Source organism: Corvus hawaiiensis, chromosome 9, assembly GCF_020740725.1.
Source record: "Corvus hawaiiensis isolate bCorHaw1 chromosome 9, bCorHaw1.pri.cur, whole genome shotgun sequence".
In the NCBI taxonomy this organism is placed as follows: domain Eukaryota; kingdom Metazoa; phylum Chordata; class Aves; order Passeriformes; family Corvidae; genus Corvus; species Corvus hawaiiensis.
Genome location: NC_063221.1, coordinates 5512402 through 5523554, shown reverse-complemented (window position 1 = coordinate 5523554; position 11153 = coordinate 5512402). Strand labels below are relative to the sequence as shown.

The 11153-nt window shown below is 48.4% G+C and overlaps 1 long non-coding RNA gene across 1 annotated transcript; it reads left to right on the top strand.

Annotated features, from left to right (window-relative positions):
* Positions 1-487: 487 nt before the first annotated feature.
* Positions 488-4547, top strand: LOC125330220. Its single transcript, XR_007205425.1, has 3 exons — positions 488-1090; positions 2890-2968; positions 3435-4547. It is a non-coding gene; the product is annotated as an uncharacterized LOC125330220 (long non-coding RNA).
* Positions 4548-11153: the final 6606 nt, after the last annotated feature.

Sequence of the window (11153 nt, the reverse complement as noted above, 5' to 3'; positions counted from 1 at the left end):
CTGATTTGTTTCTTTTGTTAAAGGCTTTATGGACAGCTGTTTTGCAACGTATGTATCCTTTTTATGTTTTGCGTATTAAAAGCCATACAAACCTACCAGGATTTCTTGCAGAAGGTAATGCTCATGCTGATGCATTAGCTAATCCTGTTTGGGCAGTTCCTCAGACAGATAAACTAGCCCAGGCTAAAGCATCTCATGCCTTTTTTCATCAAAATGCACGCACATTGTATAAACAGTTTTCGCTAACACCTACAGAAGCTCGTGCTATTGTTAGTGCTTGCCCAGATTGTCATAACTCTAATGGACCTTTACCCTTTGGAGTAAATCCCTGTGGTCTTTTGGCCCTACAGCTTTGGCAGACTGTTGTTACACACATTTCAGATTTTGGTCGTTTTAAATATGTACATGTATCCATTGACACCCTTTCTTCTGTTATATGGGCTTCTGCCCATGCTGGAGAAAAGGCTCATGATGTAATTTTGCACTGGCAGCAAGCCTTGGCTGCTTTAGGCATACCTGCCTGTGTGAAAACTGACAATGGGCCAGCCTACGCCTCTCAGAAAGTTAGGAATTTTTTATGTCTGTGAGGCATCTCTCAGAAATTTGGTATTCCTCATTCTCCCACTGGTCAGGCTGCCGTTGAACGTGCTCATCACACACTTAAAACTGTTTTAGAAAAACAAAAAGGGAGAATGCAAGGGGAAACCCCACAGTCCAGACTTTTGAAAGCTCTATATACCATAAATCACTTGACCATACTGGCTCATTCAAACAATCCCTCAATTTTAAATCAGTTTTATTCCTTGCAGTGCACCAGTGAAACACATTTGCCTCGAGCTAAAGTATGGGTAAGGAATTTGCTTACCAGTGAGTGGGAAGGCCCCTGGGACCTTGTCACTTGGGGACGTGGATACGCTTGTGTTTCCACAGATACTGGACCACGGTGGGTGCCAGCAAGGTGTGTGCGTCCTGATTTGCGGCAGAATATCCCACCGCCTGTTCGGCCAAATCCTGAGGATAACAGCAACACAGGGATGACCTTGGCAGCATAGTTCGAGCTACCTCTGACCAGAGAAAGCGTCTAGCACAGGTGACCAAGGAGGACTGAATCGCACTGTATATCCTTGTGATCAAGGGGTATTGGCTTGCATTGAGATGTACTGGAGTGCAAATGGCAATGAATAACAGAAAAATGCAGGTGCCAATATGGTACTTGTCAGTTTTGCTGAGCTTAGTGCCTGCTATTTCTGCTTGGCCTGTTAGTCAGCCGAGAACCAATGTGTGGGTTACCCTAGCCAATGCGACGGGGCAAGATACTCTGTGCTTAGCCACTGCTACTCCTGACAATCCTTCTCCTACCTGCCTTGTTGGCTTGCCGATAGATGACTGGCCAAAGCCTAGGACAGTTAGCAAGCTTTTACAATCACGCAATCACGCTGATGCTTGGGATCAATGGGTTTCATACCTTCCCCGTGCAACTCTTGAGCCGCAAGAGATAGAGCGTTTAGGATCCGTGAAAATGGACCTTTGTGTTAAGTTTAATTACTCGGGATCTGATCAGTCCAAAGTATGGGATGTTTCTCCTAACCAACCCATATTCGCAAATGAAAGTGCCTGGTGCAATTATACTTCACCACATATTTCACACTCTACTACTGTTCCTTTAGCTTTGCCACCAGGGGTGTTTTTTATTTGCAGAGACTGAACATGGGCTGTGATTCCATCACACATCAAGGGAGGTCCTTGCAGCTTAGGACGACTCTCACTGTTAACACCTGTTAAGTTTCGGTTTAAACCCAGAAAAGCAAAGCAAGCTAAGTCTCCGTGCATCAACCGGAAAGAACTCAGAAGGTTCAAAATATCCCCAGAAACGAGATTAAAACCGAACGAGGTTAGATGTTGTTGCCAAAAAATGGATGTATCTCATTTAATAGTAAAAGAGGCAAAGAGAAGGGAAGAGAAAAGAAAGAGAAAAAGAAACAAAAAAAAAGAAGTGTGCGTGGGGGGTGAGGGAACAGGGAGAGGTGACAGGGGTTAGGTGGAAGCATATCACCCCTCCGAGGGTCCCAACGATGTCTCATTGCTCCCCTCCATCTGGTCTGCTGGTGGTGAGGGTCCCCCATCGCCGCCATGGCCACGCCGCTACATGCTGCCATACGCCACGCCACACCACCACACCACACGCCACCACATGCCACCACACACCACCACACGCCGCCACACGCCGCCACACGCCGCCACACGCCGCCACGCTCTGCCACACGCCAAAGAGTGCAGAATCTGTGGATTAATATACGCTTTGGGCCGGGTGGGAACGCCCACGTGCCTCTCTTGCAGAGGCTGGCTTGACACTGTCGCTTGCAACACTGAGGGTCTGTTGCATCATCTCTGGTGCTCTGGTGCAAGGTCTGGGGACCCCTTTGAGGGGGGCCCCTGTGATGGGCCATGTCACCCCCTTCTGCTGTGGATAAGCTCCGCCCCCCCCCCCCCCCCCCGCCGTGAGGACCCCTCAGCTGGGCTCCTCTGCACAGTTGGAGGGTGGGCAGTCACTGTGCCTCTGACCACAGGCTTTTCCAAGACACCCAAAGCCTCTCCTCCTTCCACCCCTTGGTGCAAGGGTCTGTGTGAGCCTGGCAGCTGATAGCCCTGGGGCTGTGGTCTTCATCTTGGAGGTGTTAAGCCTGTGCTCAGTGAATGTCCCCAGCCCTGAGTTGTTACTTTATCTTATCTTCATCAGTGAGCAGTGTCAGGCCTCAGGGCCCCATTCAGGGTGTGGTAGTCTTCTCTGCAGCTTTTGTAATACAGTTTTAAAAGTCTTTTAAGAAAATGTTTAAGTCATAAAATATATTTCAGTCTCTGACAACACCTAACACATCTATGATTTTACAGCATAAACCACGGAGGGGAAAACGTAGCATCCATGCGTTTGCCCCTGATTGTGATGACACCACCAAATTTTGGCCATCAGGTACTCGATGGGCTGTTTCCTTCCTTTCTCCACAAGTAACAGCTGCTAAAGCATTGGGACTGTTAAACAAGTTAGGATGTTGGTTAGCTTGGCAAACTAACGCCACTTCGCTTGCTTTAGCCGGATTATTAACAGATGTTGGTTCAGTAAGGCACGCTACACTGCAAAATAGAGCTGCTATTGATACTCTGTTGCTAGCACATGGACATAGATGTGAAGATTTTGATGAAATGTGTTGTATGAATTTGTCTGATCATTCAAAATCTATTCATGCCCACATTAAGGAATTGCAAACTACTGTGTCAAAATTGCGTGAAGAATCAGAATCTGATTGGCTTACTAGTTTGTTTGGCAATTGGCAAATTGTGGGATGGATCAAAAATCTACTTAAAATTGGATGTCTGATCCTATTGGTTATTTTTTGCGTCCTGCTCATTGTGCCATGTTTATTGTCTTTTTTGCAAAGGGCCCTGCAAAAGTCAATAACCACTGCCTTTGTAATACAACAACAAAGAGGGGGACCTGATGAGGCTGACAGCTGGACTGGAGGCCTCACAGAGTTAGACCTAAAATCGATCAGAATTTACCCGTGAGAATATTGCAGTGAAATTCTGCAGCTTCAGTGAAACCCACAAAGAAGGCCGGGAAGATAATTAATAAGAGAAGATGTTCTGGACATGAAGGGAGGATGTTCTTGTTATGGGACATTAAGAGTGTACAAGGAAGAACTTGTGGATAATATGTAGCAACTATACTTTTGCTTGTATAGCTGATTGTTTTATGGTCTGAATGGTCATTGTTTGTTAGACAGCCTTGTCATTGTTTTCTAAGCAGCCAATCTTAAACTAGGCCACAGCCATTGTGAAGAGGTATAAGAATAGCAGTAGAGAAAATAAAAATCTTTTACGGCTTTGGATTACAACAAGTGTGTGCTGTCATGTCAGTCTCGACAAAGTCACAATTTACGTTAAAACAAGAGTTCCAAATTGCATCCAGTTTTCCAGTACCAATTAAACCACAACCATCACCACTGCTCCCCATGGCATTGGTTTATGTGTAATGAAAATTTATGATGTACTAGTTGTGGCTTGACAGATAGCTACTGGTGGCTGTGCGCAGGTGAGAAAGCTCATAAACAGCTATCTGGATAGTATAACGTAAAACAGTGCACTATGGGTTACCTTGTCCCCCCTATACAGCTTATAAATCATGCTAGAGAAATAAAATGAATCATTAAGGGTATTTAGAAAAAATTGGGTCAGAGTGTGCCTTCAAACCCCCTGGTTAAGTACAAAACAAACTTCCACAGTTGTGTCAAAGCCTTAATATCTCCTTTCAGAATAACACAATTAAAGGAAACAATAATAAAAATTTCAGGAAACATAAAGTGAGTTACAAATTTGACAAGAAATACCTTAAAGAAGTTACAAACAAAAGTTGAGTCGTTGAAAGGAGTAATTTTCCAAAACCGTATGGTACTAAACATGATCACAACACACATAAGAAGTTTATGTACCTCAGTCAATGTAGGTACAAAAATGCTGTTAGTGAGGAACTTCTTGTTATTTTTCTAAGTCCGTGAGAGACTTTTCTCTCTCACAGAAGAGGTAGCAGGGAATGTAAACAACCAAGCCACCTGCAACCTTGGAAAGTCTTGTTTATGGTATAGTAGAAAATATTTTGATAATGGATGTTTTAGGATTTTGGCCAATCGCCCCCAAGGGGTGGCTGGTCCTTTGTCCAATTAGACTATGAAGAAAAGAGTCTATAAAAGAGTTTGTAAAATAATTAAATAAATCAATCTTGCTGCACAATTCCTGCCTGCTGGATCTTCTCCTCCTCCTCCTCCCTATAGCTGCAGGACACGGTGATATACCGTAGGAACCAGGCCTGCGGTAATATTTGGTGCTGCCCGACGTGATTTGCACTCTCTGACGTGTCCTGCTGCTGCGAGCCAAGCCGAATTCCTGTAGAGGTACGCTGTTCCTTTTTCCCCCCGGGGACCGGGAGGTCCGACAGAACTGAGAAATGGCAAACAGCGGCTCACAGAACGACGCTGTCGTACTGGTCTGGAAAGGTCTGTTTAGCATATTGCGCACCTCCATTCCTGAAAACTCAGTTCGGGAATTATTAGACTGGGCTACTTTAAAAGGGATTTCCATGGACAGAGATACTGCCTTGGACTTTTCCTTATGGCAAGAACTCGGATGCGCTGTCCGACACGAGCTCCCGACTGGGGAGCCGGCAGCGTTAGAATTATACAAAACCTGGCGGTTGTTATTTATCCTGCTGACAGCCCATGACTGTGATAGCAGGGCTGGCTCGCCTATCTCGGTGATGAGTGACGGAGGAATGTCCGAGGGGGGCCCCGCTGACTGGGCTTCCGGGGCAAATGATGGTGGATTCGGAATAACCCCCCCGGCTCCACAGGCAGAGCCTGCGCCGGCTCACCCTGCACAGTCTCAGGACTCCGCAGCCCCCAGGGACCCCGCGCCGCCAGAGGCGGGGGGGTCAGGGCAGAGGCAGGGTGCACAGCCTGCCTTGCCGTTCGGCTGGACGGCAGCCACGCCTTATCCAGGGCCACAGATCAGTGGCTTAGCAACTTGGACGCCCAGAGAGCCTCCTAGTTCGGTTCCGTATGCACCTGGATCTAACTTAGCGGGCGCAGCGCTGGGAATGCCCCCCCCGGGACTGCCTGGCTATGGCCCGCTGCCCTCCCTGGTGCTGGACTGTTCTGCGCAGTCGCAGAACCAAACCATGGACCTTTTTATGCAGCATTTGCCCTTTCTGTCAGAGCTACGAACCCTATCCCATAGGATGGAGGACTTGCTCAGCCTGTTAGAGCGGCGAATGCCCGAGCCCGCGCCGCAAGCGGCGCCAGCGCCGGCCGTGCCGTCCGCGTCGCCCGCGTCCCCCCCGCCAGAAGCGGGAGCCACAGCTCTGAGCTGAGAAACGGCGCGGCCAGCAGCGAAACCGGGAACAGCGCTGCCGCGGGAAAACCCGGAAGCGGCGGCGGCTGCGGAGCGGCGGGCAGAGGCGGCGGCGCCGGGAGCATCCTCAGAGAACGGACCGGCAGCGGCGCCAGGCGCGTCCGCGGAGCACTGGCCAGAGACGGCGGCGCCGAGCGCGCCCGGGGAGGGCAAAACAGCAGCGGAAGCGGCGACCGCGCGGAATGTGGCTGCAGTGCGGGAGATGGCCGCGGTGCCAGGTGCAGCCTTAGCTCCAGAGTCAGCTGCAGCTTCAGTACCGGCTCGGTCGGATCTGGCCGAGACGGCCTCCCGTAAAGAGACTGCTGTAAAAACTGCCGCACAGCCAGCTGCAGTCTGTCTTGTCTGTTCTGGCTCTGGCGAACTTAGCCAAAGTGCCTCACCTCCCCGTACATTTCTGTTTACTCCCAGCACCCCAAAGTTGCCTTTGCCTGATGATTCCTCGTCAGGCAGTGAGGCAGATGAGGTTCTGGCCCCAGGTCGTCAGGCGGCTGTAGCCGCGCGGCGAAGAAAAAGGCTGCGCCGGTCTCGCCCCTGGACTTTTCCGGACTGCACGGTAACAGTGCGTCCGACGCATCATAATTGCTTCCTAGAGTCTCTTAAGATGCGAGCATTGGGGGAGGGTGACTGGAGGTTATTAGAAATCCTTGGAATGCCAAATAGATCTGAGGATTCTGGGGGTAACCGGGGAGCTGTTACACTCCATCCGCAGGCTGTGCCCAAAGTTCAGGATGGTACTGGTTCCCCAAAAGAGATCCGAGCTTTCCCAGTGTATAAGGCTCTCCCAGATTCAGGGGAGCATGACAAGCATGAGGTAATTGCTTGGAAAGTTGCCCAGGACCTCCAATCCAAGGTGGCACAATATGGGCTAGGTTCTGCTGAGGTTATGCAAATAATAAGGGTGATAAATACAGATTTGCTTTCTCCATTTGATATCAGACACTTAGGTCAAATTCTATTTCAACCTGTACAATTTACAGTTTTTGAGAAAACCTTGAGAAAGCTGGCCGGCAAGACTGCATTAGCAAATTTGCAGCTCCCTGCTGCTGATCCTAGACAGACAGCAGGAGTGGATGCTTTGATGGGGACTGGTCCCTTCTCTGATCCCGGTCTACAGGGTAACTTGCCCTCTAGCGTCCTGCAGCAAGCACAACAGGTCGGCATGGCTGCCCTGTTGAAAACCATAGAGTTGTCAGCACCCAGAAAGTGATATACTGAAATAGTTCAAGGGAAATCAGAGTCATTCCTTTCTTTTGTAGAGAAAGTTGCTGCTTCTTTCGAGAAGCAGGTTGAAGATGACGGGTTAAGACAGTTGTTGTTAAGGCAGTTAGTGAGAGATAACGCAAACGAGGAGTGCAGAAAAATCATAGATGCCTTACCAGGGGATCCTGAGGTAACACACATGGTCGAAGCCTGCGCTAAGGTGGGATCTGGGAACCAGAGAAGGTCTGCTTTGGCTGCGTTCCTGCAGCCTGTTCACGCATCTTCTGGTCGTGAACCAAAGCAACCAAAACAGGTGAAGAAACGGAAGCGGCCTAAGCCCAGCCAAAAAGAGAACACACCGATCCCCCAGTGCAAAAGGTGTGGCAGGCCAGGGCATTGCACGGGCTACTGTAGATCCAGGACTCATGCCAATGGTCAGCCTTTGTCGGGAAACTTCCGCCGGGGTGCAAGGAGGGGGAATTGCTCTCCGATGCAGTCGCTCCCCCAGAGAGTGGCACAGGTACAGACACAGGCCTACCCAGCCACCCTAGAGACGGCACCCAGAGATCAGACGGCACCCAGGGATCAGACGGGTTTGACGTCCACACCGCAGCCGCAGTCGTCTTAGACTCTAGTGGTATTTATAAGGTTCCCTTGGACGCATATGGACCCTTAGCCCAGGGATCCAGTGCAATGCTGGTGGGAAAACCTGATGTTGCCCATCAAGGAATCTTAGTGCACTCAGGAGTTATTGATGCTCACTTTAAAGGTCAGATTTGCGCTATGGTCTCAACGCAAAAGCCCCCTGTAACTATTCCTGAAAAGACCTGCCTTGCTAAATTGGTGCCTTTTAAGTCTTGTGTCCCCAGGATAGAGCAACAAACTCACGAAGATAACGGCAGTGGATTTACGGGACTTCCGCAGGCCTTCTGGACTGCAGACATCTCTGACCAAAGGCCACAGATGACATGTACCCTGATCCTGCTGAACGCCTGTCCACCCCGGACTCAGCTTCGAGGTTTGATTGATACGGGTGCTGATGTAACTATCATCTCCTTCTCTGTGTGGCCTCCCTCATGGCCTTTAGCCCCGGTGGGATCGGCCGTTGCAGGAGTAGGAGGATCCACACAGAGCTATTTAAGCGAACGGCCTGTGGTGGTGAAGGATTCAGAGGGGCACACAGCTACAATTAGGCCTTATGTTGCTACCACTCCCCTTAACCTTTGGGGACGGGATGTATTGGCAGCTTGGGGCGTAAGGATTGGGACAAATTTTTAGCAGGGGTCACTGTGTGTAAGGGCGCACAGTATCCTACACTGTCTTTGTGGTGGTTGATTAACACACCAATCCGAGTCAGGCTCTGCTCAGTTAGTTGAATTAAGGGCTGTTACCATGGCTTTTCAGTGATTCTCACAGGAACCTTTGAATTTGGTTACTGACTCTGCTTATGTAGCAGATATAACCCAACGCTTAGATTGTTCACTTCTGAAGGAGGTGAACAATGCGGCTCTGTTTTTGCTGTTGCAAACCTTGTGGTCTGCAATTCAGGTTCGAGTGCATCTGTATTACATTCTGCACATTCGAAGCCACACCAATTTACCAGGTTTTCTAACAGAAGGCAATGCCAGGGCTGACATGCTGGCCAACCCTGCATGGGTAGGGCCTCAGCCTGACAAAATTGCACAAGCCAAGGCATCGCATGGTTTCTTCCATCAAAGTGCACATGTCCTGCAGAAGCAGTTCCATTTAACGCCAAGTGAGGCACGCGACATTGTCAGCGCTTGTGCTGACTGTCACGGACTCGCTGCGCCTTTGCCAGCGGGGGTAAACCCCAGAGGGCTAAAAGCCTTGCAGATTTGGCAAACGGATGTAACTCACATCCCTGAATTTGGTCGGCTGAAATATGTGCACGTGTCTATTGACACTTTCTCCTCGGCTATGTGGGCTACTGCTCACACTGGAGAGAAGGGCCGTGATGTCATTGCCCATTGGAAATTGGCTTTCTCAGTCCTGGGCGTGCCAGCTTCTGTGAAAACCAATAATGGTCCTGCCTACGCCTTGGAGAAGACGCGGCAGTTTTTACACCTATGGCGTGTAGACCATACCTTTGGTATCCCACATTCTCCTACTGGCCAAGCCATTGTCGAACGCGCTCATGGTACCTTGAAGCGTGTTTTGGACAAACAGAAAAGGGGAATGCATGGAGAAACCCCACAGAACCGACTAGCAAAATCTTTGTATACAATTAATCACCTTACAGTACCACAAAATTCAAATAATCCTGTTATTCTGAATCATTTTCTCTCATTGCAGTCTGCAAGCGACAGACAGCTGCCCCGGGCAAAAGTCTGGGTACGGAATTTACTCACTAACCAGTGGGAAGGCCCTCATGAGCTTATCGTTTGGGGTCGTGGGTATGCTTGCGTTTCCACAGATACTGGGATACGGTGGCTATCTTCAAAATGTGTTCGCCCTGACCTACGGCACCAGAGGCAGAACAGGCAACCTCCAAATGATGACCAGAACGCCAACCATCCAAATGGTGACCAGAATGTAGATCATCAACCTAATGACTCTTCTGATGATGACCAGGATGTCAACCATCAGGCAGATGGTCCTTCTACAAGCAGAGACTGGGATGGTCTTTCCACAAGCAGAGACTGAATTTTGAATTTCTTGTTATGGAGTCAGATAGTTAAAGCCTTAAGGACATTTTGAGAATTAATAACTGATGTAGATTTCTATTTAGGATTAATAGTAGAGTTGTTATCTTATAAAACAAAAAGGGGGAATTGTAGGTACAAAAATGCTGTTAGTGAGGATCTTCTTGTTATTTTTCTAAGTCCGTGAGAGACTTTTCTCTCTCACAGAAGAGGTAGCAGGGAATGTAAACAACCAAGCCACCTGCAACCTTGGAAAGTCTTGTTTATGGTATAGTAGAAAATATTTTGATAATGGATGTTTTAGGATTTTGGCCAATCGCCCCCAAGGGGTGGCTGGTCCTTTGTCCAATTAGACTATGAAGAAAAGAGTCTATAAAAGAGTTTGTAAAATAATTAAATAAATCAATCTTGCTGCACAATTCCTGCCTGCTGGATCTCCTCCTCCTCCTCCTCCCTATGGCTGCGGGACACGATGATATACCGTAGGAACCAGGCCTGCGGTAATACAGTCAATACTAGCTGCTACATGTATGTAAATCAGAGTAGACAAATATCAACAAATTTCCACACACAAATGAGAGGGCTCTAAGCTCACATATGGGAATATTACTCAGTGCTGTGGTGGTGTTGACAGGGTTATGTGATATATTAACCCCTGGAATTTCAATTGCTCGTAAGGTTGTTTTCTTGCCAGTATGATGTTTTACCGAATGCATGTGCAATGTGAAAGGGGTGCAAGTACTGACATTGTGAGTAGTTAAGCATAAGGGATGGGAATCTGCTCCAAAAGTTTGATTTCCTTCAACTGATAGCCAATCTGCCCCATTAGTTAATGACCCAGACTGAGGGAGCCATTCTCCTCCTAGAATTTTAGAGTTGTTATTAGAAATGAGAATTTCCAGGTCCCACCAGGTTACTGGATGAAACACCAGAGGGTCATAAACATGAGCCCAGCATATTTGCGTGTTGACACTCGTAACACAAGAGCTAAACAGCAAAACATAAAGCAAAGGTCTTACTTTTGAGTTAGCCAATACAACGGCCACGTAGGCCAAGAAGGTATTTGTGGCATTGGGTTCTGCCCCCACACACTGCATCATTCTAGTGCCTCAGCATCCAGAGCCTTGAGATCACCCCATGTTATGTTTTTACTTCTATTCCTCTTCTTTCCTGTTGAGGGGTTGGTCAGCTTCAGCTTGATCATCTCCTATACAGGATTCTGCTGGGCATCCTTCCAGCTCATGGTACAGTTTGACAGCTTTAGCTGGTACCCACAATGGACCTGTAGGGGATAGAACACAAGCATATCCTCTCCCCCAGGTTAGTAAATCA